At 38.6% G+C, this 26,419-nt stretch overlaps 1 protein-coding gene and 1 pseudogene across 4 annotated transcripts in view; both read left to right on the forward strand.

Moving 5' to 3' along the window:
• ERBB4 (erb-b2 receptor tyrosine kinase 4) overlaps positions 1–26,419 on the forward strand; it is a 1,252,881-nt gene that overhangs the window by 513,793 nt on the left and 712,669 nt on the right. The window lies entirely within an intron of this gene.
• LOC149127292 (eukaryotic translation initiation factor 6 pseudogene) lies at positions 11,088–11,886 on the forward strand (annotated as a pseudogene).

Raw genomic sequence — 26,419 nt, forward strand, 5'->3', positions numbered from 1 at the left:
ACATGTATATATTTTTCCTCTTTATTTACTGCTTATTCTTCCTATTAAATCAAGATCATTTTGCTTTTCCTAGGTAAATCTTTAGAGGCTATGGTTTGTTGAGTAGCACTGGAAAACCATGAAGTCACTATATTTTCCTGAAATCCCTCTTAATCTATCTATATATTATGTTGGAGGCATTTATGACACAAGTCAGAGCCAAACAGAAGACTTTAAATGCTCTTCTGTTGCTCCACGTCCTAGAGTATGAGTCTTTTAAGACCCAATCAAATGAATAATTGTGGCTAGTTTAAATCCTATATTCCTTTGTGACTTTTATTAAGGTAAGAGAGAGGACTGTTCTGCAGTCACTCTGACTAGTCATTAGGGTTCTTTTTGTGGTGTGATATTTAACTCAGATTGAGAGAAAATTACCTAACATTCCTTGGAGACCAATTGCTTCCAACCAGACTACTTATTAAATAATTCCAGCTCAGACCTATGATTGCTACAGACAACTTCATCATCACTTCACTGAGAACAAGCACATTCCTGTTTAAACTAAGCATTAAATTCTGTAAATTAATCCTAGATCTATGGAGTTGGGTAATAGTTTTTAGGAAGTGACTATTTCCTTCCCTGACCTTCACTGATGAGCAATGAATACTTCCACTCATTTTGAACTTGACATCCCAGAGGGATATTAATGATGTGTAATCTGTTCAAGTCGTTATAGACATTTTCACAGTTTCACTTCCTCTCTCTTTCTCACATCTTGCCAGATATTTCTAGCTGTTTTCTGAGTGCAGATTTGACACTGAATTAAGAGAATTATATACAAACTATCATAGAAACCGGCTATTGAATAGTAAAGGAGAATCCAGATATTATTTGGACATTTATGCAATAGTTGATTAATGCCTTGGAATATATCACATCAAACTGATTCTCATAAATGATATTATGCTAAATAATCAGAAAATAAAATCGCCTTTATTTCTATTGGATTGTATCCGTGAAATTTATTTTTGAATTTGCTTTTTGATTGCCAAATATTTAGACACACAATCTAAATCCCTTAACTTACAAAGGGAAAAATAATTCACCAAGTTTGCATAATTTTCTATCCATACCAGATAGTCTTCAGCTGTGAAGAAATGTCCTGGGAGGTGCAGTCCGGCCATCTCTTTGATTGTAGTCACTAAATAATTGTTTGTATCTCTTCTAGTGAGAAACTATCCTTTCATGTTTTGTCTAGCAGGAGGAATAGTATAACCCTCTAGATGACTGAATGAACTATATTTTATCATGTCAGGGAAGGAGAAACCACATACACACATAATTTTAAAAGATGATTGTAATGGAAATAGACTCTATTTTAAATTAGATTTATTCAAACACATTGGCCAGTTATAACATTCATGCCCCTTAATTGAATCTGAATTCAGAAAAACAGAGTTAATAGTGATCATTTTTAAAAAAAATTAGGAAAAATAAGGACATTTGTTATTAATAACTATTACCAAATTTTTGTCTCAACACCTTTGTTTATATTATTCCCTCTTCCCTCTTTCTTGTCTATACCAAATCACATCATGGCCAGATTCTGCTGACCTGTCAAATCTTGTTCCAAATGGCAGTCTCTCTACACATTGTTATTTTGTTGTCTAGTTTACAGAGGTAAACACCACATTCCAACATATCTATCTGCTCTTTACCTTGTCTTCTATAGATTTGCATACAAAGGTAGAAATACGTATTCAGACATAGATATATGCAGACAAATATGTAACATGCATTCATATATAGGTTTTGACTAAAGTCAGTTGTCTATACAATATATGTTTTAAACATTGGTCTCACTGTCATAGGATACAGCATAGCATTATTCCCTTAGGAATCACACAGAAAACGTAGCCTTATGTACTATTTGAATGAATGTTTCAGTGATGATTGTATGAGTTTTCTCTCTCTCTCTCTCTCTCGGTGTGGAGGGTTATTATGAAACTCAATCTTTCTTCTGATGAATCTCATTTTCATCATGGAACTAGAAATATATAGGTAAGTATAACAAATGCATACAAAATGGAATCTTAAGTATAAAGAAGAAAAAAGGGAATGAAGGCTATGGTCCAGGTCAGGAGGCCTAGAGGATTGTTTCAGCAGGACCCTGAAAGGAGGAACCTGCCTTCTAAAATATTCACATTCTTCCCTTTTGTCCATCCTTCAAACAGCCCTTATGGTTCCTTTCTAATCCACAAGCCTGTTATTGTTAGTTTCCTTTTGTGAAAAGTTTCTGGATTCCTCATCAACTTCAGGACAGAGTAAACATTATTTAGCATGGCATGCACATACCTAGTACATTCATATTTTAAACACCACTTACACTGTTAATGCCCATATACTTCATTTATACCTGACCATTAGCAATGTGGTAGATACACTTTTCTCTGTTGTGTACCAGGCCTTTATATATAATGGTTTTCTATTTTGTTGTTGTTTTCCTTTTGACCTGAAATCCCCTTTCATTCTGAGAAATGATTTATTCTTCTAAATCCATCTGGGATACCCCCTCCTTAGTAAAGACTTCTTTGACCCTGTTTTCTCCTGCAGGGAAATGTTTTTTCTCTTCTTATTGCATCTGGTGCCTATTGGTAATATAGGTAGTGATTATAACTTCACCAAGTCTTAGTTATCATGTCTGGGAAAGGCATAGAGGGGTCAGCGAGATATCTGAAGTCACCTCCAGCTGAATGCTCATTACTGGCTACAACTGCTGAAGGACAATGTTAAAGAGAGGGTACCCACCAGGTGGGGTCTGCTGACACATGGTAATCAGACCACAGTGGACACTATTTCCTTTTAAATTAAACCTTTAGCCCCTGTGATTGTACAAGATTGATTTTTATATCATTTTTCTACTTGGATTCCTGCTTTAGCCTACTTATGGCATTTGGTTGCTTATTTGGTTGAATTTACTTGGTTTCCTCTAAGTTTTTTTTTTTTGCCATATATGAATTACTATTATGTTATCAATTCTTTATTTTCTCCCACAGTTGTTGAACTTAATATCATGTGTTACTGTGGCCATAAAATCTCAGGACTGTAAAATATGAATTTATATTTTCCTACTATTTTCATTTTTTCTCTTTTATTATACTACATTTTAACAACAGACACCGATCTGTTTTTAGCTACTAAAATGACAATCATGACTTTTCTCCAAATGACGAGTCAGATAGACCCAAAGTATTTTATAGGTCATTTTTATGCTTCAAAAATTTCAGATAACATTTACAATATGCTAAATATCATCGATTTGAGTATACATGCACACACACCTTTAAAAAAGTCATGAAGTCATGGACTTATTTATTCCTGTGGTAACAGAAATTCCTTAAGATTTTTTTTTCTTGTTCTAAGCCAACTGTTTTGTTGCTGAAGGAGTACAATATTATTAGACTTTTTATTTTACTATTTTGCAAGTTAAATGGGTAGTACTATTATGTTTAATAACTAGCTTCCTGGTTTGGATGCAAAAAATACACAAAATTCCATTTTTCCCCAAAATGGAGGATGAAACAGGCATATTATTCAGTTAGTTCTACTATTAAATTAGTCTTCAGTGTATACATGTGAGCATTTACATCAGCTGTGTTACTGAAACTGCTCAACAATTATGTAATTTATCTCATTTATTCTTCACAATAAGTCCATGAGGTAGTACAGCAATCCTCTTTTTGTTGCTTTTTTTTTTAATATTACACCACCAACTTTTGGAGTAGTTAACTAACTTGCCTATGAGTACTGTGAATAACTGAAATCATATCATACACAATTTGATTCCCAAACCAGTGTCCCCTTAAAATATTTTAATTATGTTCTTTATACATTCTGACCTGGAATTTTTACAGTTAAACTACTCAGTTGATTCCATCTGAGATGCTGAATTTCCTTTTTCAAAGACTTGAGAAGACCTGTAGGAAAAAGAGGAAAGCTAGAATGAGACTATAGTTAGTAAATATTATAGTTAGTAAATATAGTTAGTAAATATGGGTATTTAATCTCATTTCAAATTTATTGTCATGTAAATATAAATCTATAGAGAAGCAATCATAAATACATCCTCTTAATATGAATAATATGCCTTTTTCATAGAAGAGAAAAATCAAACTGTGTTAAAACACTAAGGTAGATTCTAAGTGCTACTTATAATAGGTATATCTGAGACAAAAAAAAAGTTCACAAGTTGTACAGGTAAGATTCTTCTTGACAGTATGTAGAGAACTTAATCCAATGTGGTGTTCAAGACCCTTTTTGCAAGTCCATTTTATAGTTTCTGCCCATACCAAACCCCTACTTCTAATACTGCTAACACAGTGACTCACTGTAGTGATGAATATTGAAATGGGTGTTGAAGTCTGATGAATGATGTAAAGCATGAAGTATTGCCTAATGAAATACAATTGTTTCCTCTCATTGCCTCCTTATTATTTATTTGGTGGGAATACTTGGCTCTAGGCCATGGATAGGAACTTGGACACAAAGCTTGAGTTTTCTTCCAATTTAAGAAAATAGGCAATTTTACAGTCATTTTACGTAAGAATGTCTATTCCAAGATTCTAACCAATGCTTTCCTCTACATTCAAAGGTAGAGCATCTTGCTCTCTTGCCAGTTAAGGCCACTGTTTGGCAGTCACTGTCTTCCAAAAAGGGATTATGTTGGCTTGTGTTTCTTCCTTGTTTTGCCTCCAGAGCTTGCTTACAACTTGTAACACTTGCATTTGAGAGGTAGGGAAATGGAAAGCAAGAGAAATTCTTCCTTGCAGATGGCCTGACACCTGATGCAAGAAGCCAGTGTTTTATTATGAGTTCTTCAGACATTCCTGTCACTAGGTTCGCCTCCAGAAGAAGAGCCTCAGTATGCATACTTCTCTCTGGGTTGTCCAGTCCTTCTATGCACTGTTTTGCTGGTGATGCAGTGCCCCCGGAGTCATCCCAATGAAAGTCCTTCTCCATCCCAAGTTGTCTTCTGAAAGAAGACTTAAAATGGCCCTAGATCTCTTCTTCCTAACCTTCGTGGTCCACATCTGGTCCAGGATAAGCATGGTAGGTATCGTTTTCTGATACAGAGAGGGGACAGGCTGTTATAAATGCAATTTGCCTGCGGCACCGGCAGCCCAGGTTCTAGTACTGGTTGGGGCGCCGGATTCTGTCCCGGTTGCTCCTCTTCCAGTCCAGCTCTCTGCTGTGGCCCGAGAAGGCAGTAGAGGATGGCCCAAGTGCTTGGGCCCCTGCACCCACATGGGAGACCAGGAAAAAGCACCTGGCTCCTGGCTTTGGATTGGCACAGCGCCGGCCGTAGCAGCCATTTTGGGGGTGAACCAACGGAAGGAAGACCTTTCTCTGTCTCTATCTCACTGTCTAACTCTGTCTGTCAAAAAAAATGCAATTTTCTTATTCTCACTTTCCAAATTTCTTGGGCACTATACTGTATTTTCCTTCTCCCTCAAATTATGTGGGTTACATAATGGACTGTGTTCTTAATACTGTGGGAAACTCACTGATTCTGAGATGAGGACAAGGTTACATTCATCTCCCTTTTGAAAAAAAATTATATAAGGTGAACAAATTTCATTTATGTCATATATACCTATTTAAGAGCATAGTGAAACTTCCCATTCTATCCTCCCTCCAGCCCTTGCTCCCACCCTCCATCCTCCTTCCTTTCTTATTTTTTCTTTTAATTTTTGCAGTGACATGCTTTCAGTTTATTTTATAATCACAAGCTTAACCCTCCACCAAGTAAAGAATTAAGCAAGTAGTAAGTGGAAAAACCACTGTACCTCAAGAGTACAGACAAGACCTGTAAACAATAATCAAATTTCAAAATGTCAATTACTTCATACGCATTACACTTTTTGTGCTGTTTATGTTAGTTACCACAAATCAGGGCAAACATTTGTCTTTTTGGGACATTTGCTTCTTGAGGTGAAAGAATGAATGAAAAAAGGTAACTGTCCATCTTTCTTTATAAACATCACAGTCTCAAAAGTATTGATTTCCCCTTTTCTCTCTTGTTCTTTATCAGCTTCTCTCCCATCCATTCTTGTACTCTATTACAGAAGAACAACTGTTATTATGTGATTTAAATATTATTTGTTGAGAATGGAAAATGATTTTGGCCAAATTTGGCATTACAAAAAGCTTTTTGAAGAAGATGTACTTGAAACCTGATTGTAAGATTTGGTCATACAAAGCAGAGGCAAGAGCCTTCCAGGCGAAGGATCACACCTGTGGGATAGCTTGTGGCGTCTGGGGAACTTACTGTGAAACAGAGAATGCAAGAGGTAAGCTGAAGAGAAATGGAGCATCAGATCAAAGGGTGCTCTGTGAGGCACTTTAGGGATTTTGTTTCTATTCTGAGAGCAAAGGGAAATCTTTCAAAAGTTTTAAATGGGAAGTGATACAATCATATAGGAATTTTTTGAAACGATGGCTTCATAAAGGGGAATGAATGTGAAAAGAGCAAGACTAGTGAGGCAGGGAGACCAATTAAGAGTGTAGAGGGAAGTTTGTGTGAAATAGAGCTGTAGCCTGGACTCAGGAGTTGGCAGTAGAAGTGGGAAGTAATGGAACTTTTAAGATGTTACCAGGAGGATATTACCAGATCTGGGGTACTGTATATTTAAATTGGGCCAATGGGAGAAATTAATCGTTTTTGGATTCTAATTTGGAAACCTAGATGATTTTGCCCCTTACTGAAATTGGATTTTTGGATAAGTAACGGATTTGGAGAAGGGAATGGTATATACTTTTTTTAGAAAAGCTACATTTGAAGTAACTTTTAAACATTAACCATAATCCTGTTGGGTTTTATTCCTATTTTACATATAAGGAAACTGAGAACACAGGTTTTCTAAGTGTTAAGGGTAAAATCTGAAACTGTCTGATTCTCTGTCCCAAATCAGATTTTTTAAATCTGGGTAGTTTTGTAATATTTCGACATCATAGCATTTATGTAGTTGATAAGCATGTAATATAAGAATAACATTATAACAATTGTAATAGGTAATAGTAGTTTAAATGCTAACGGAATTCCAGCTGTTGTAAAAGTTAACCATGAAAATAAAGAGGAACTGATGAACAAAATAAAATGAAAGTCCTTGGGGGAACGGATTGGGGAAAAGTAAGGGAAGGAAGAAAACATATCAATTTAAGATTATGTTGTTCTGTGATTATATTTTCTTAAGTGGGATGGGCATTTTACTAAATCTCAGTGCTTTCATGATTACTGAAGGAAAGTATTTTTGTTACAAATAGAGGAATTCAGCGACTTTCACATTTCAGCTACTGTGAGCAAGGATCTTGTGTATAAGGCAAAAGAAACATCAGTTTTTGGTATATTATGAAAATTGCTGAAAATCATTCTTAAATGCATATTTGGGAGCCTTAAAATAGCTTATAGTGAATATTCAATGACTTCACGGTAAATGTTTTAAATAGCTAGCAGTTGATAACAATTTACCCTCACACCTCACGTCTATTCCTTACATCTAAAGCTATTTTATACATTACAGCTTAAAGCACTTAAATTACTTAAAGATCGATTTAAAGAAATTACTTTAAAATGCTTAAAGAAATTAAACGATTTGTATGACAATAGGAAATCAAATGCAGAACAAAGAAATAAAATACTTGGCTCTAACATAACCCCAATATTACCTTTCAAAGCCTGGAAGAGCTCCCGTTAATTCTGAATAGGAGGTGTAGGCATTCTTTCTAAACATGTCTGTAGACTTGGGGGAACGTTGGCAAAGAGCAAGCCCTTGGACTCCTTATGGCAGTGCCTTTGTTCTCTGGGAGACAGATTGCTATTCCAGTTACAGTATTTCTTTGCTACAGAAATGTTGCTCTTTTATGTTTCCTGATTGTCTAATAAGGAAGCATGCACATGTACCTTCTCTTGCTGTAAAGCAGAAATACTCATTATCTGGAAGTGGGTTGGTAGTTGTAAGAATGATTATTTGTCTCTACATTATTTCAGGATATCATGATTAAGGCAACAAAAAACAAATACAAACTTCCTAGTTATCAACAAGTAAAAGAAAAAAAAACTAACATTGAATGAGAAAGACACATTATTCCTAATCACTATGATCATCAATGCAATTCATGTCTTTTCCATAGTAGTCCAGATACTTAAGACACTAATACTTAATTTTACAGTGAAAGTTTATGGGATTGGTTACCACACATTTGTTTATTCCAGAAGTATTAGCAACAGGGAAGTGTCACTACCACTTAAAATATTATGCCTTTATTTTGTGTTTTTAATGATATTCTGCCCAACACTCTAACGAGAGGATCATTTCAAGGAATGAGGGGGAAGGGTAAAGGGATTAAGTCAGTTCAGGAGGATTGTTTTATGTGGGCAGGGTGTTAACAAAGCACTTTTATCACTGTGTGTGACTGCAGACATCAGGGGAAATGAAAATTTTCTCATTCACAAAGAGAACTGAAATAATAAAGTGAGCACATTAGTTATGTGCATTTCAATATGTGCATTGCAGAGAGTGCTTGTGGTGCTGCAGTCTCCTGAGATGCCCTCCATCTAAACTCCATGCTAGGATGTTTTCAGATGTGAGAACTTGAGTTAGTCATGGATCCATTCGTTCTTCAGTATAGAAAGTACAAGGAGTGTATACCACAAATATGGAGCAAGTGATAGTTTAAAAACACAAGGAAAAAATTTACCAAAAACTCATATTTGCGGTGATCCTTTGCCAATCCTTATGTCTTTTTGTCAAAAGGTATCTCTACTTTATCTTTGAATCCTATCCCTTCTTAGTATTACATTATCTGCAAAAAAGTTCCCCAACATTTTACCAAATTTCTTTTTTTCTATTGTCTTCTACGACATAGTTTTATTATACAAGACAATTTTACAAATCTTTAAAGAGATGTACATATTTGAAATATGGCAAAGTAAAGACTTTAACATTTACTCAATAGCTTAGCATTTTAAGCACTAATCACCAGTTCTTAAATGTCCACATTACTCTGTGGTATCTGCCTCTCCGCTTACATAATTTCACACACTTGTTTGAGTATAGGATTCTAATGAATTAGTTTTATTTTACCTAAAGATTACTTTATATTGCCTTTATTTTAGATTTACAACCATATTGGTTTAGGTTTTATTCTTTCAGCTCATAATGAATCTTATTTCACTGTTTTCTTATGACTATTAGAATTATCATTTTGTCATAATTAATTTGTCATTGTGTCCAACTTATTTTCAAGATTTTCTATTTATTTTTCTTTTTCACTTTTTTTAAAAAAAATTTTGAGTACAAATTTTTGTTTTCTATTTTATTTTTTTAACTTTTATTTAATAAATATAAATTTTGAAAGTACAACTTTTGAATTATAGCAGCTTCCCCCTGATAACCTCCCTCCCACCCGCAACCATCCATCTCCCACTCCCTCTCCCATCCCATTCTTCATCATGATTCATTTTCAATTATCTTTATATACAGAAGATCAACTTAGTATATAATAAGTAAAGATTTCAAAAGACTGCACCCACAAAGACACACAAAGTATAGAGTACTCTTTTGGTAGTAGTTTTACTGTTAATTTGCAAAGTACAGCACATTAAGGACAGAGGTCCTACATGGAAAGCCAAGACACTATGGCAAAAAAAATGACCTAAATGAAAGATCTCTTTGAGTGAGATCCCAGCAGAAAGAAGGGGCCATCACAGAAGGAGATACCTTTCTCTGAAGGGAGGAGAGAACTTCCACTTTGACTATGGCCTTGTCTAAATACTGACAGAGTTTGTGGACTCAAGAGGCTTCCATAGCCTTGGCAGCTCATGAAGGGCCTCAGGTGATTACTGACGTCAGAAATAAGAGTGTCAATTGTTAAATCAACAATAGGAGTCACTGTGCACCTGCTCCCCAAATTTCTAATCATAGTACATTTTCTGTCTCAATGAGTTAGTAAAATGTTATATGAAGTGTAGACTTGGAAGGTAGTTCATAAGTTATCTCCATTCTTCTGATTTTCAACTGAAGTGGAATTTATCTGTAGGTTTATCTGATTTACCAGAATCACTTGAGGACACAAAGACTTTACCTTGTATCCAGCTATTTTGCATAGCAAACTGCTTTCAAGGCAGAGAATAGTCAATGATAATTTTTAAAGAAATAAGCAGTAATAACAGCAATTAAGTTGTATTCTTATAAAATTATCTCACTTAAACACACATGATTCTATTACTGATAACATCAGATACTGAGAAATAGTATGAAAAAATAAAAGGATTTTTTTTTAAGTTCAGAAACTGTCACAGCATAACTTATAGCTGAGTTATTCTCACTGTAGGTCTAGTAGAAACAATCATGACTCTGTTCCAAACTCATAACCAGTAAGAACATACAGATATGCAACCTGCTACCAGAATCAGGCACACATACAAATAGCAACAATAACAGCAAAGAGTAGGGAAGATTGATTTGAACAAACATCAGAACTGCCTGTATATAGGCCCAGTTATTTTTGTAACAAGTAAGAAGTTGAAGAAATATCATTAGCTCTTAAGCATATTACATATTTCATGTTTGATGTTCCCCGAGGGGATTTTTGGTTAATAGAGATGTTGTATTTATGGTTGGTAGCCTGTGTTTAAGAAAGTATGGAAGGCGTGGTGTTGTGGCACAGCAGGGTAAGCCACTGCTTGTGATACTGGCATTCCATATCTGAGTGTCAGTTTGTCACAGTTGCTCTACTTTTGATACAGCACCCTGCTAATGCATCCTGGGAAGGCAACAGATAACGGCCCAAGTACTTGGGACCCTGATATTCACACAGGAGACCTAGATGAAGTTCCTGGTTCCTGGCCCAGCTGTGGTCCTTTGCAGAGTGAATCAGTAGATGGAAGATGTCTCTCTTTCTCTCTCTCTCTCTCTCTCTCACACACACACACACACACACACACACACACTCTGCCTCTCAAGAAAATAAATAAATCTTAGAGAGAATAGAGAAGAGACTGGTGCCGCATGTGGAGGTGTAATTACTTGGCCTTGTGGCAGTCCAAGATGTCATTCAAGAACAAAAGTGAAGCTAGCTGCTTGGCCAAACTCACCAACACATACTGCCTGAGAGCCCAAGGGTCTGAGAACTACAGTGTGTTCAAGGGTGAGTTGCTGATACTATCCCTGTGGTGCGAGTTTCTATCGCAGGTTATTGCATCTCAGGGTGCATGTGTGTGAACAGGCATGATCTCTGGTGCCCAACAACACCAGGAGCTGTAACATGTTTCCAGCTCCCTCCCAAAAAGAGTTCAGATCCAGCATGGTGGAGGGGTAACTTAGCTCTGGGTAGTGTTACTGCCTGAAATGACTACATGGCCTTGGTCTACCCATATCTGGACAGGGAGACAGAAGAAATCCTGGCTGGTATGTTCAGGGTGGAATTCTTCAGATAGACAGTGGCTGACCAGATGCCAATAGAAAGCTACTACGTCTTCAACAATTAGGGAAGGCTTACCTCCCAATACTTAACTTAAAAATCAAAGAATTGTCCTGTCTCCTTACAGTAAACACAGTGACCTGAGGCAGTGAGATCATTGCCACTGGGATAGTGGTGAATAACTCATTCACTTTCTGTGGCCTGGAGTCCAGAGCTTTCTGTGGTGAAGAGTGTCTTCTAGCTGAGTGAAGCCAAACCCAGCACCCTTGCCATCAGCTTGTGGGTTTCCCTCCCTGACAGCCTCACCTGAGTCATCTTCCATACCCTATCCTGGGCTCCTGCCTTGAGTCTGGCTCCCTTTCTACTCCCAACTCAACTTGTACTGGATGCTGACAGGCAGATAACACAGAGATCACTGGGCACGAGTTGCTGGGCACCCAGACTTTTTTCACCTGTGTTCATCTCCCTGATCTGTTGTTAATGCAGAAACTTGTGATGTCATGCTGGTTATCAGGCCTTGTGGCACTGGGATGAGGGTTCTGCTGTCCTGTGCCATAGCATTAAAGTGTAGCTGCCATTTAAAGAAAAAGAAGGAAAATCAAGAAGTATTTCTACACAAAATTTAAAACTAGATGTAGTAATTTGCAAGTGCTGTCTAACAAATTACCATACACTTAGCAGCTGAAAGCACAGATTTCTTATTTAAACTACAAGACTTCTATTTGCACAGAAGTCTGGGTACAGATTAGCTGATTTCTCTGCTCAGACCTTCACTAGGCTAAGTCTAGGTGTCTGCACAAATTGTTCTCTCTCTTATTAGGTATGAAGCTTTCAGTTTTCTTCAACTCATTGGTTATCTGTAGAATTTCACTCTTTGAGGGTGCAGAATTGAAGTCCTTATTTTCTTGCATGCTGTTTTCTAGGGATGGCTCCCAGGAATTAGAGGCCACCCAAAGATCCTTGTCTCATAATCCCTTCCATAAGCAATTGAAAACATGGTGCTTTGTTTCTTCACAGAAATCAGGATAGATCTCTCTCTCTCTCTCCTCTCTCTTTCTGCATGTGTTTTTAAATTTCTCTGTCCTTTTACAGGGACTCACCTGATTTGGTGGGGTCCATTCTGTGCAATCTCCATTTTTATTGACTCAAAACTAACTGATAAATATTTTAATTATATCTGCAAAATTCCCCTACCACGTAAAGTAATACAATCATGGAATTAAAGTTCATCATATTCAAGTTCTACTTTTACTCAGAGAGAGGGGATTGTGTGGGACATGTACAAAGGGCATAGGAGTCTCGTGCTCATTTTAGAATTTTGCCTGCTCTACTAGGTTTTAGATCTTAAAAAATAATCTTTACATAGCAGCATTAGTCACAATAGCAAAAGCTGACAGCAGTCTACATATCTATTGATAGACGAATGGATAAATAAATGATAGTATACACATACAATTGAATACAATTGTCTCCGCTTAACTGTGGTTCTGCTTCCATGGACCAAAAACATTTGAAAGAAAAAAAAAGAAAGAAAGCCCTGCCTGTATTAACATGTACAGGCTTTATTTTTTGTCATCGTTTCCTAAACAATACATTATAACAAAAAGTTTGAGGAAATGCACATTATGCATATTATGAAAAAACTGTTGCCTGCATTTAAAAATTTTGCACTGAAATAAATTTTAATTCCACTTTTCCATGAATGTTTTGATGTACTCTAGATTTTCCATAGCGTTTTTGTTTTTCAGAAGAGAAATGACAGTTCAACCCAGCCCCAAGCCCAATTCCTTGTCCACTTCCAGTAGCTTCTCCACACAGTGTCAGCATGCAGCTGCCAGACTGAATACTTCACCATCTCCTTGCCCAACTCCCAAGGGCACTGGCAGGTCATAGTCACCTGTGTACGGTTTCATCCTGGGGGCAAGTACAGATGGCTATGATCTGTTTTATCTGCTCATGAGAAAAAGACTTTGTTTAGACGCAGACCTCCCCGGAGGGGGCTGTTTTCCCCAGAAAGTTGTAGTCAGCTGGGCACACACGTGATGTCTCCAGCTCAGTTCTCTGCAAGCCCCTGCAGCCCCTCAAGTCAATTTTGTTCCAGTTCTTGTTATTCTAAGACATGCTCAGCTTTTTCCTTCATGGCTACTGACAGATATACAGGAATATGTTATACACTACATAGAAGTGATGTACACAGCATTTATATTATATTAGGTATTATAAGTAATCCAATAGTGATTTAAAATACACAGACTATATGCAAATATTATGTCATGATATTTAAAAGGGACTTGAGTATCCATGGGGATTCCTGGCATGAATGAATAAATAAATAAATCTTTAGAAGAACTTGCTAAAAAATGGAAATGTGAAAGTTGCTGGCTAGCATGTTATATAAACAGAAAGTGGATGCTTTCAAAGAAAGTTGAATATGTAAAAGGTTTTTAAATGATAAGTAAATATATTTTAGTCCAAATTTTGTGAGGAAATATTAAAAATAACAATGTATCTTATGATACACTTGTCTAGGAGTCATTGCTAGTTGCCTGAGGTTACACATTCCAGGAGGAAATTGAATGTAACTGCAGCATATGTAGCTAATAGGTTCCTAATTATCATTTATTTTTCTATCACAGCATGCAAAATAGTGATTCAAAGAAGCTGCTGTACTAGAAAATCAATTCTTGATATTCCATCATCTGTGTCACTGAAACTAAGATAAGGAGAATGTTTTTATTTTTAAAATATGTGTTTTTTTTTTTTTTATTTCTTTGAATGTCAGATTGAGAGACAGAGAGAGATAGGCAGGTAGGCAGAGATCACTCATCTGCTGATTCACTCCCCAAACGCCCACAACTGGTTAGGGCTGGGATAGGCTAAAGGCAGGAACTGAGAACTCAGTCTTTGCCTCTCACTTGAGTTGTAGGAACTTGAGCCATCGCTGGTACCTTCCAGGATGTGCATTTGAAAGAAGCTGGAATCAGGACTGGAGCCAGAACTCAGACCCAGGCCCTTTTATGTACAGTGCAGGAATCCCGACCTGTGACTTACTGTGAATCCAAACAACTGCCCTGAGAAATATGTTTCATTCTGCACCTTTCTTCTTATCTGGCACATAGTGTTTCCTCAACAAAAGTATTATGATGCTAAATGTAAATATGCGCCCCCCAAAATTGCCTAGAATTGCACATCTTTAGTCAAGGTAGACAGGAAAAGATGTTCCTAATTTTTTCCTAGGTAGTGTCACCTCTTACAACTCTTTTTAAGCATTTCCTTCTGAGAATTATGCAATATGAAATTACTTTCATGAAATGAACTCTTCAAGAATGAAGACTTTATTTATTAGTACTGTACATGTTAGTTTTGTGGGAAAAAAAAACTTAAAACCTCCAAAATGTTATGGAAAATGTGGGGAGCAAACCGGACTAGACTGAGTTACTGGAATTAAGACTTATTCTATGCATCTGCTCTCCCACAATATGGCGCTGGGAGAGAAGAAAACAGCTTCTACACAGGTGCCTCCAGTTCAGCCAATAAACTGTAGGACTTGCTACTGATTGGAGGAGAGCAGCGTACTCGGCGTGTGGGCAGCCGAGTTAGGATTGGCGGAGGAGGACTATAAAGGAGGAGAGAGACGGCATGCACCAGGAACATCTAAGGGGAACATCTATCTGAAGGAACACCTGTGCAGCCCCCGAGAGAGCTGGCCGGCGGTGTGCCGCTCCCCCGCGGAAGTGGGGAATGTGGCCAGGGGGAACTGCCCTTCCATGGAGGTGGAAGGGATAGTAGCCAACCCGGGAAGAACCAGCAGCAAACCCGGGGAGGGCCGAGCAGACGAAAGAACAGCGCAGGGTCCTGTGTCATTCCTCCACGAAGAGGGGGAGCGACATAATGGTGCCGTGACTCGGATAGGAAACCTAGGACGGATAGGAAACTTAGGAGGGAAGAAACGGGAAGAACTGGGAAAATATCGGAGAGAGAGACTAGCAAACAGCCTAGAGAAAATATCGGAGAGAGAGACTAGCAGACAGCCTAGGGAAAAGCCGGACGAAAAAGGTGCCGGAAGGAGCTGTTGAAAGCCTAGGCATAGACTCAGATACGGACTACGGGGGGAAGCTGGGAGAAATCTCTAAGGTCGAAAGCGAAAGTGAAAGCTAGAACAAACAGACTTGGACGCGGACTGTGGGCAGAGGCCAGGAGAAATGAGGGAGGAGTATTGTTGGAGGAAAGCTTGGGGAAACATACCGGGTAGAGAAAAATGTTAGGGTAATTGAAGCCGCGGGGGGCAGACCGAGGCTGAAACGAAAGCCACTTTGGGATTCTCAAGTTAGCCCGGGAATAGGGGGCGAAAAGTTGAAACCAGAAGCTGAAACGTAAGCCTGGTTGGGATCCGTCTGATTAGCCCGGGGAGCAAAGGACGGGAAGCCAAACCGTGGGGCGGAGACGTATGCTGGGTTGAATTCGCCAGGCTAGCCCGGGGAACTTAGATTGAATGCTAGTGGCGGACACGTAAGCTATGCTGTGTGACTCGCGGAGGCTGCCGCGCGCAGACAGAGCGTGCGGGGCTCAAGTAGATAGGGAACGCGGGGCTGGCGCGAGGCCGTGGTTCAGACGCGAAAGGGTTAAGTGCGAGACCGCGGAGTGTGCGCGCAAAGCCGAGCCGCGCAGATGAGAGAGGCGCGGGCTGAAGCGGCTCAGAGCCGGCGAGGCGCAGAGAAGCAGCCTCGGGGCAGAGCCCGCTGGCGGGGCGGGGCGCCGGGAAGCTGCGCAGAGGCATGAAGCTGCTAGCAGGGCGAGGCGCCGGGAAGCCGCAGGGATAAGAGAAACAGAAGTTTAGAAGTAAGATGAGAGAAATAAGAATGTTGGAAGATAGAAGTAAAATGGGAGAAATAGGAATGCCCGGAGATAGAGAAATAGAGAAATAGAAAGGCCTCCCCTCAACACAGCAATGTGAGAGCTTGGATTCGGTCTGCCTGATTGAGTGAGGCGATGAGCACCTGCGGCGGCTAGCAGCTTATGCGCCGCAGGTCACTGAAGACAGGCACGAATTAACATCAGTAAGGCCTCCCCACAATACAACAATTAGGAGGCTTGGATTCGGTCTGCCTGATTAAGGCGGTAAGCGCCAGCAGGCGGCTCGACCAAAGTATGAGCTGCAGGTCACCGAACACAGGCACGCATCAGCGCCTAAAAACCTCCTCACAACATGGCGAAGAGAGGACCCGGATTCGGTTTGCCTGATTGATAGGACTTGTAAGAACCTGTGGCAACTCTAGCAAGTAGAGCAGAGTGTGTGCCGCGGGACACCGAAGACAGGCGCGTATCAACGCCAAAAATAAAAAGAAAGGGGGATCTGTGGGGAGCAAACCGGACTAGACTGAGTTACTGGAATTAAGACTTATTCTATGCATCTGCTCTCCCACAATATGGCGCTGGGAGAGAAGAAAACAGCTTCTACACAGGTGCCTCCAGTTCAGCCAATAAACTGTAGGACTTGCTACTGATTGGAGGAGAGCAGCGTACTCGGCGTGTGGGCAGCCGAGTTAGGATTGGCGGAGGAGGACTATAAAGGAGGAGAGAGACGGCATGCACCAGGAACATCTAAGGGGAACATCTATCTGAAGGAACACCTGTGCAGCCCCCGAGAGAGCTGGCCGGCGGTGTGCCGCTCCCCCGCGGAAGTGGGGAATGTGGCCAGGGGGAACTGCCCTTCCATGGAGGTGGAAGGGATAGTAGCCAACCCGGGAAGAACCAGCAGCAAACCCGGGGAGGGCCGAGCAGACGAAAGAACAGCGCAGGGTCCTGTGTCGTTCCTCCACGAAGAGGGGGAGCGACAGAAAATTTTCCTAGGCTTATAAAAACAACTTCTTTCCAGGAACCTGGAACTTTTTTCCTGATCTCCCATGTGGGTACAGTGGCCCAAGCACTTCAGAAATCTTCACTGCTTTTCTCAGGCCATTAGCTGGAAGCTGGATTGGAAGTGGAGCAACCTGGATCTAACCGGTGCCCAAATGGGATGCGGGCATCATAAATGGCAGTTTTATCTACTACATTACAATGTTTGTCCCCGGACCTTCTTCTATAAACTAGGGTCCCAAAATTTTGCATTCTAAGTCCCATCCTGGTGCTTTTTTACTGCCTGACTTACAAATTTCTGCTGATTTAAAACTTACAGTCTGATTATGTTTTTTTGCTCCTCTTTTGGTGTAAGGAAAATAACTGCTATGTTATTTCTTTAAGAAATGCATAATAATATTCTGAAAAGGTGAAAGCCATCACATATCTATAGTCCACTTAAACCTCATGGCAACTAAGCTAAAGCATTCAGATACAGAAGCTCTTTATCTTGGTTCTGGAGAGATAATCACCTTTTAAGAGCTTGAGGCCTGTTCAACCTGAGCTTGAGGGAAGGCTACTTTATCAATATAAGCATAAAATTATAATGTAAAAATAACTTCAGGGCCTTGCAAAGAAACTAGGAAGGTGAGGGGATGTGAAGTGTGTTCTTCATGCAGCCTTATGATACATCCAACTCTATCGGTTGCTATGACCAGATAGTAGAGCCCAAGCGTGGTTGTGAGGGAAGGGTAGGTTTCCTCCTCTTCAGGGTACTCCTTGCTGTTACCTCAGTCCTTCTCTCATCCCACCATCTCCCTGATCTGTGGTTGTTAGTTTCACCCACTACAAAATTGAAACTGCAAGCTCGAATATTGTTGCTAACAATGTTCAATGTTCAGATTTAAATAATTGGAATATGGTGTAGTTTTTAATAGATCAGCAAAAATTCTTGTGGGTGGAAAATACATGCCTCCTCAGTTAATTCCTCTTACTTTGGACTCCCTCGATACATAGTAAGAGTCTCTGTGGACCACAGAGTGTGCCCCATAAGCCTACAATGCCTCGGCCTACTTTGGTCCTTTTCAACCTAACTAGTGCTGTGATAAAAGAAGGGGCCTCCATCCTGTGAAAACTGCTGATGGATTTGATCACACAGAAGTGGGCACGGAGGTGATTTTGAGTACCACATTTAGAGAGAGCTGAAAGAGAGGGGTGTAATTTCCAAGAGGTTAATAAAAAATTGTTTGGTAGAGAGCATGCATCAGGAAGAGGTGTTGGAATGGAATTGCAGCGGCAGGAAGCAATGAGACAGCGGGCAACCACAGAGGTACCAGGCGTGAGGCTGCCAGAGAGAAAGTCTGGTCAAGGTGATGCAGACAGCCTCCAAAACATGAGTATCCGGTACTTATAAAATGTTTTAGCCTTTGCTTATGAGTGTTTACATCTAGGAAGAGCCCTCACAAGTTCATGGAATTTGTCTGTCATGAAAAACTATGTGTGGACCCCAAAAAGTTTTTGCACAAAAATTAAATTATTTAAATCCATTTCCCATGAAGTTTTGAGTTACCCTTGTATGTGTTCATTTATTCTGTCCAAAGAATTGCTTTACCTTGTATATTAATACTTATGAAATATATATTTATGCATATCCTTTTGACTATGTGACATATGTAAATGTATATGGAATAGATGTACATTATTTTCTTTATTTTTAATTGTATCATTAAAAATTTTCTAAGTAAAATACTAAATAGACAATCTCTCTTCCTTTATGGATCCTTTTTATTTTGCTTTTTTATTTTATATATTGAAATGTTTAATATGTACTTTTTCTACCAACATACATAACTTAGATGATCTTACCAGTCCCATGGTTTTAAAGGCTCTGTATGTGCCTATGACTTCCAAATATATTTTTTGAACCCTGTCTCTGCCCTGCCGCTCCAGATTTAAATATGCAAGTGCCTATGTGACACTTTCACTTTGATAGGAAATGTGGATCTCAAAATATACATTATCAAAATGGAATTATTAACTCCCTTCTCCCTTGTACCAATGCATTATTTCCCAGACTCTTCCACTGCCAAATATGACACTGCTGTCCATTCAGAAAGTTTCTTAAACCAAATGTCAAGGGCTTACCTTTGCTTTCTGTTTCCCTCACCTACTACTGCACAAGCTATTATTTGCATTCATCGTTTTTCTCCAAAAGCATTCATGAAATGTCTGTGCTTGTCTCCATCTTTACTTCTAGCCCTGTGCTCCAAGCCTTTGCTTCTTTGCTTTTCCCATCCATACTCCCTGTAACCTTTATAAAACTGCCACGAGGATTGAAATTTTACAACAAATTACATAGTGTCCTAACCTGCAGTGCTTAAATCAGTGCATTTAGAGTGAAAGTCAAAATGTATACCTGTTTGTAAAATAGCAAAATCCTGTCGGATTTGATTTGGCCCATCTTTCTGAGAGCATCTTGCCTTCTTTGGCCACACTGTTCCAGCTATTGGGCAGTCTTTCTGCTCCCACTCAAAGACCTTTGTAATAGCTCTTTTATCTTCCTGGAAATGTTCTTTTCTGATCTCACATGCATTGTTTTTCCTGTCAGTTTTGTACTTACCTTAAATATCATCTCTCAGAGAGCCCTTTTGTAAGGAGCCAATCAAACGTAACCCTGTCCATGCACATTGATCTCATCATATCTCTTTAATTTTCTGAACTATTTGCTTTCATCTATTTTTGTTTGCTTATTTTTTTGACTACTATATACTATGTGAAAACATAGGTAGTGTCTGTTAGAGTTGCCGTACATCAAGCATCCTGTGTGTGTTTATTTTAAAAATTTATATTAAAGAGAATTTCTAAGCAAAGGCAAATGAGAACATGAGAAGAAGGTTAAGATTCTTCAATTTTTGAAAAGCTCTGTGATTTTTGTGAGAGAGTTTTGTACTTCTTCCTGTTCAAGTAGATAAGCCATTAAGAACAAAAAGAATAATTTGAAAATTTTTTATCTTGATTAATCAACTAGTGTTCATATATTATTTAAAATAGATAAATATTTGCAGTAAAAATTGCTGGGTAATTTGGAAAGTGTGTAGATTTTGTTTAGTGTTAAGGATGTAGGATGTAAGTCATTAAAAAGATATTTGTGCTCATCTTTTAGGACAACAATATAAAATATGCATTTAGGTTTAGTGTAACACTTTTCTTTGCTTAAAATCATGGAAAAATGCTTTTATTTAGAACATAGAACAAAATATATTTTTGTTTGAATTATTATATGAAAAGCAGAGTGAGAGACAGACAGCTGTGGAGAGAGAGACAGACACTGATTAACTGTCCACTTGCTTGCAACAGCCTCAGGGACTAGGCCAGGCCAAACTGGGAGCTGGGCACACAATCCAAATATCCCATATGGGTGGCATGAGCTTCCAAATTGATAAAGAGAAATAGTATATAGTTGGTATATATATCCAAATTATATACATATGAACTCTTTAGAATATGCAGATATTCAATGTTATATAACTTTGCAGTCTCTGTATAACATTCACTTACCTGAAGCTTCTAGGGGAAAATGTATTTCCCATGAGAACAAGCAGTAGAGAATGCTACATGACTCAGTAAAATACTACTTTGGAGAAATTTCTCCATAGACCCAATGGATTGTTGCCATGGCTCCCCAGTCCCGTGGATTTAAGATTCTGCTTTCGTTTCCAATGGCAAATAATTAGTTTAGTAGAAAAATGTAATAATAAGTGGCCTATAATACAAGATTATTCTGTATGTTTGTGCTCAGTATTAATTGTGAATATGAAGGTAAATAATTGATGACTAAATCAGCCATCTTGCCAGTTAATAGTAAATGCATAAATATGAATTTATGTAGGAGTAGTGTCATTTCTAGTTCATCCTACACTTTTAATCTCTTCTGTGCACATTGAAATTACTAGCAGCAAAATACTCCCTCACAGTTTCGTTGTTGCAGAGGATTTAGGGTCAGAAGACTAAACCCCAGCTGTGCTACTATTTACTATGTACAAACGTGGTTCATGACCTTCATCTCTCTGGGATTCAGTTCCTCATCTGTAAACCTATGAGGTTACTCTGTTCTTTCAGGTTTCTTGCAGCACCAGAGTGCTGGTACTCTATTTCCTTTTGCTTTTTCTTCATGTTTCATAAAAAAGTAGTTCTGTCCATGTTTAGATTTTCCATAATTCTAATTCAAAACCACCCTCTTGGAGTTGTTTCCTCCATTCACATATATAGAAAATAATACTATTAATTAGATTTTCCATCTATATTCACTTATCCACATTCTTGTTTTCAGCACAAACTGTACCCAAAAGTTGTGATAGCTGGAATCAGAGATTCACTCAGTACCACCAAGCCTAAAATTATTTATTCTGCAGCTATACTGGTGATAGAGTGTAGAAGAGTTCAATGTCTTTGTTCTCATGGTTAGTAATGTCGCTACAAAGGTTAATCTCAACCAGAGATACATTGCTAGTCATTTGAAAATGAAGCATCAGGGAATGTGGAATTCTCTTTTGAAGTTACCAGCTGATTGTCACTCTTGGTTATTTCAGTAGACTGATTGTAATAGCTATTCTTAGATGCAGAAGAAATTCAGGTGTAAAAAATAGGGGAAAGGAAGCCTTTTAATGTTCATCTGTAAGCCTTGGGTCTTACTGCCATTTTATATTGGTACTGGTAAGTATCATTTCCATATATTACCCACTTTTACATAACTCTGCCTGCATCCAAAATTTCAGTGATAGTTTGGATTGTCTGAAAGTTCACTTTTTGGGGGAATGGTATTTGGAAACTCACTGAGAGTCTTCCTACTATATAGTTCCAAAATGAAATATTAGTTTCATTTTTATGAATTTTTTTAATGGTCGAGTGGGAACCCAAGTCCCAGAGGCCAAGTTGAGAAGGCAAAATTACTGATGCATTAAAAATAGTTTATCTATTTGAAAGGCAGAGTGAGAGAGAGGGGGTAATAGAGAGAGAGAAAGCGATTTCCATATACTGGTTCACTCCCCCAATAGCCAAAACAGCCAGGTGTCAGCTAGGTCAAAGCTAGTAGCCAAGAACTCCATCTGGATTTGCCCTGTGGAACCATTTTCTGCTGTTTTCCCAGGTGCTTTAGCAAGGAACTGGATTGGAAGTACAGCAATGATATAGAATGCTAACATTGTAGGTGGCAACTTAACCTGCTGTGCCACAATGCTGGCTCTGATAACTAATATTTTGCTATGAGAGTCACATGGCATATTAAAAAAAAACACAAAAAATAAAAGTAGTAGTGAGAATAAAGCATTGTAAACTTATGATGGCTATCATGGTATCTAATATTACATGACTGGAAATAAAGTGTCAAAAGCTCTGTAGATCTTTGACTCCATTACTGTTAGGCACTGATGATGCTAAATTCCTAACTATTTTGCAAAGTCATGTTAGTGTTTGATGTTTTACCCTAAAACAACATGTAACAGTTGGAACTGAGAAAAAAAAAGAATTAAAAAAAAATTAGAAAGAAAAATTTTCCCAGCTTCAGTTACTGTGTCCTCTGGTTCCTCTTCCTGTAACTGTTAGTGTTTAGAGATAGGAGTCTGTCAATCATGAGGGTATCCATTTTATGTGATGTAGGGGAATGATCCCCCAGACAGCTTTAGCAAGTCATAATTATCATATTCCTTTGAGGTACTGAATACTTTCATCCAAAGTTTTATTACTGGGGCTTGAGAATTTATACAGTCTTCAAAAGAATGGTGAAGAGTGTTTGATAATCCAGCAGATGTTAAAATTCATTGAGATAGAAGAACAGCAGTCCTGGATAGGGGAGAAATATCTCAGAAATCATTGGATATAATAACTCATTGTAGAGGCAAGCATTGTGGTGGAGCGGGGATGCCCACATTCTATATGAGATTGTTGATTTGACTTCCAGCCACTGTGTTTCTGATCCAGCTTCGTGCTAAAGCATCCTGGGAGGCAGGAGATGATGGATCAGTTGCTTTGGTCCTTGACACCCAGAATGGAGACCCAGAAGGAAACTAGCTTAACTTGGCCCAGCCTTGGCTCTTGTTAGTACTTTGGGCATGAATGACAGGACAGAGGATTCCCTGCCTCGCCCTTCTCTCTTTGTCTTTCAAGTAGATGGAAATAAATACATAAACAAACTAAAAAAAACTGTGAAAGAAATGCATTAGTTCTGGTGCTGTTTAAAAGAAGAGGAGAGGATTATGTGGATTAGCAAAAGAACAGTAATTTAATTGAATGGTGCAGAAATATTAACACTGAAATATGATCTTGGTTTCTTCATATAGAATAAAAAACTTGTGGTTATATCCTCAATAATGGCAAGAGTACAAATGGTCTGCAAGAGATTATACACTTAAAAGTAGTTTTCATGCTATAATTTACGTGATTAAAATTCTGTATTGTAAAAAAGACTGTAATCCAAATCGTGGATCTATTATATAAAATAGTATCATGAAAAACATGCTACTGGGAGTTGGGCACAACTGTATAGTACATTTAAAAGTATACTTAAGGGCTCCGCGGCTCATTGGCTAATCCTCCGCCTTGCAGCACCAGCACACCGGGTTCTAGTCCCAGTCGGGGCGCCGGATTCTGTCCCGGTTGCCCCTCTTCCAGGCCAGCTCTCTGCTGTGGCCAGGGAGTGCAGTGGAGGATGGCCCAAGTGCTTGGGCCCTGCACCCCATGGGAGACCAGGAGGAAGCACCTGGCTCCTGGCTTCGGATCAGCGCAGTACACCGGCCGCGGCGGCCATTGGAGGGTGAACCAACGGCAAAGGAAGACCTTTCTCTCTGTCTCTCTCTCTCTCACTGTCCACTCTGCCTGTCAAAAAAAAAAAAAAAAAAAAAAAAAAGTATACTTAAGGCACTTTGGTTACAAGAATTAAGATCTTTTCTAGGTATTTTTTGAAAACTTCTGGCACTTGGTGATTTTGAACTTTGTACGACATGTTTTCCAAAGACAGAAAGAAAAATAACCTTTAAGCTAATAATAGTGAACAATGATAATATTTAATATTTATTGGGTGATCACATTATACAAGCCACTGTGTTAAGTGCTTTACATTAAATTTTCTCCTTCTGTTAACCTTACATGATAGGCACTTCTATCATTTTATGGCCTCTAATAGGCATAAGAAGATTAAATAACTTATTCAAGGTCACACAGGTAGTAAGGGCCAAGCTTTCCCTCCAGAATCTCATTTGCTTGTTCTCTGCTTTTAAAATGTATGCTACGAGCCCTGTATTGGAGGCAAAAATAAGAGGTATCTTAACCATATACAAATAATGGAAAGTACTGTATGATTATTTGATTTAAAGATTTATTTATTTATTTATTTATTTGAAAGACAGTTACAGAGAGAAAATAAGAGCTAGAAAGAGAACTTTTCCATCTCCGGGTTCACTACCTGAAAAGGGCACAATGACTAGAGCTGACCCACTCCCAATCCGGGAGCCTTGGTGCATGGGCCCAAGCACTGGGGCCAGCATATTCTGCTTTCCTAGGCACATTGGTAAGGAACTGAATCTAAAGAGGAGCAGCCAGGACTTCATGCTCATATGAACTGCCACTGTGCCAGTGTCAGATGTTTTACAATACCACAAAATTGGCCCCTATTCTTTTTCCAACACTTAATTTGTTAGTTATTTGAAAGGCAGTTTTACAAAGAGAGAGAGGAAGAGAGAGAGAAAGAAAGAGAGACAGAGAGAGAGAGGAATTGGAAGTAGAGTAACTTGGACTTGGACCTATGCCCATATAGGATGCTGGGGTTGCAGACAGTGGCTTAACCTACTGCACCATAGCATTAGCCCCTAAGATTCTTATCTACAATGGATTAATAATTTGAATTTCAAGTAGGAGTCTCAAATGATTCCAGCCAGATTTCATCTAAAATCCTGGCATGTTAATCTTTATTACATTTTTTATAAAGTGATTATTTGAGAGGCAGCAAGAGAAAGACATATCCCATCTGCTCATTCACTCCCCAAATTCTGCAATGGCCAGGGTTTGGGCGAGGCCTAAACTGGGAATCAGGAACTCAACTCTGGTCTCCTACATGAGTGGCAGGAACTCAAGTACCTGCTGCCTGCCATGGTGTGTATTCGCATAAAGCTGTAATTGGGTTAGGAGCTAGAAATGGAACGCAGGTGTAGGTGTCTCAAGCAGTGTCTTCACCATTATTCCAACTCCCTATCTCTATATTGCATTTTGATATTTTGAACTTAGTAGACCAAGTTACATCTGATGTTATGTATAGCCTACCTCTTTGTTCTACATAGAGGTTCTCATTCATTAGTGATTAAATATACTTCATTTTTCTAGCATAATTAAAAAATAAATGGCAATGCTAATACAGTTTATCTGAAGTTTCGAGATTTTTTTCACCTAAAGCAAAAGAAACAACATACCTATGTGAAAGCTTGAGATTTGAATCTTTGTTAGTTTGCAGATATCGTGTATGTTTAAGGATTTTTGAATAGCAAAGGATGAATGCTTAAGTAATTGTCTCTTAAGCACTTCCTTTCCTATATCAAGTCAGAGGCAACCTGTTTATCATTACTTTCTAATGTATTGGTAGTAACAGTTCTGAATGCCTCTCTGACATTGGCTGAGCTCATCTGACTCTTCTCAGTGATGAGGCAATGTTCTGCATATGAGATCCTTGTGTTCCCTGGACTTTCCTTTGCTACATAGCTACGGAAAATGAGGTAAAACAATGAAGTCATTTTACTGACTGTGGCCTTGCTTATGAAATGAATTCTACCTTTCTTTCATAGCTCATAGTGTTTCTTCAAAGTAATTGTTGAAGAAAGTTTTATTTTTCATAAAAATATGTACTAAACAGCAACTGAACTGATTTGCAATATAGATGGCAGCACATGATCACATTTGTAAACCAGTTGGACACCAAGTTTTGGGGCTCATTAAAATTGTTAGTTAATTAGTTCCACAAGTTTATGTGAACTAAAGTAAGTCTTTCAACAAGGTGAGAGATCCAGTTCTTATAACCTCAAAAGCCCAGGCTAAAATGACAGGTCATGGGCATTTAAAGGAAAGTTTATTCAGATTACTTTCC

The sequence above is a fragment of the Oryctolagus cuniculus genome, chromosome 3 (genome assembly GCF_051225735.1).
Source record: "Oryctolagus cuniculus isolate XC-2025 breed Fujian yellow rabbit chromosome 3, ASM5122573v1, whole genome shotgun sequence".
In the NCBI taxonomy this organism is placed as follows: Eukaryota; Metazoa; Chordata; class Mammalia; order Lagomorpha; family Leporidae; genus Oryctolagus; species Oryctolagus cuniculus.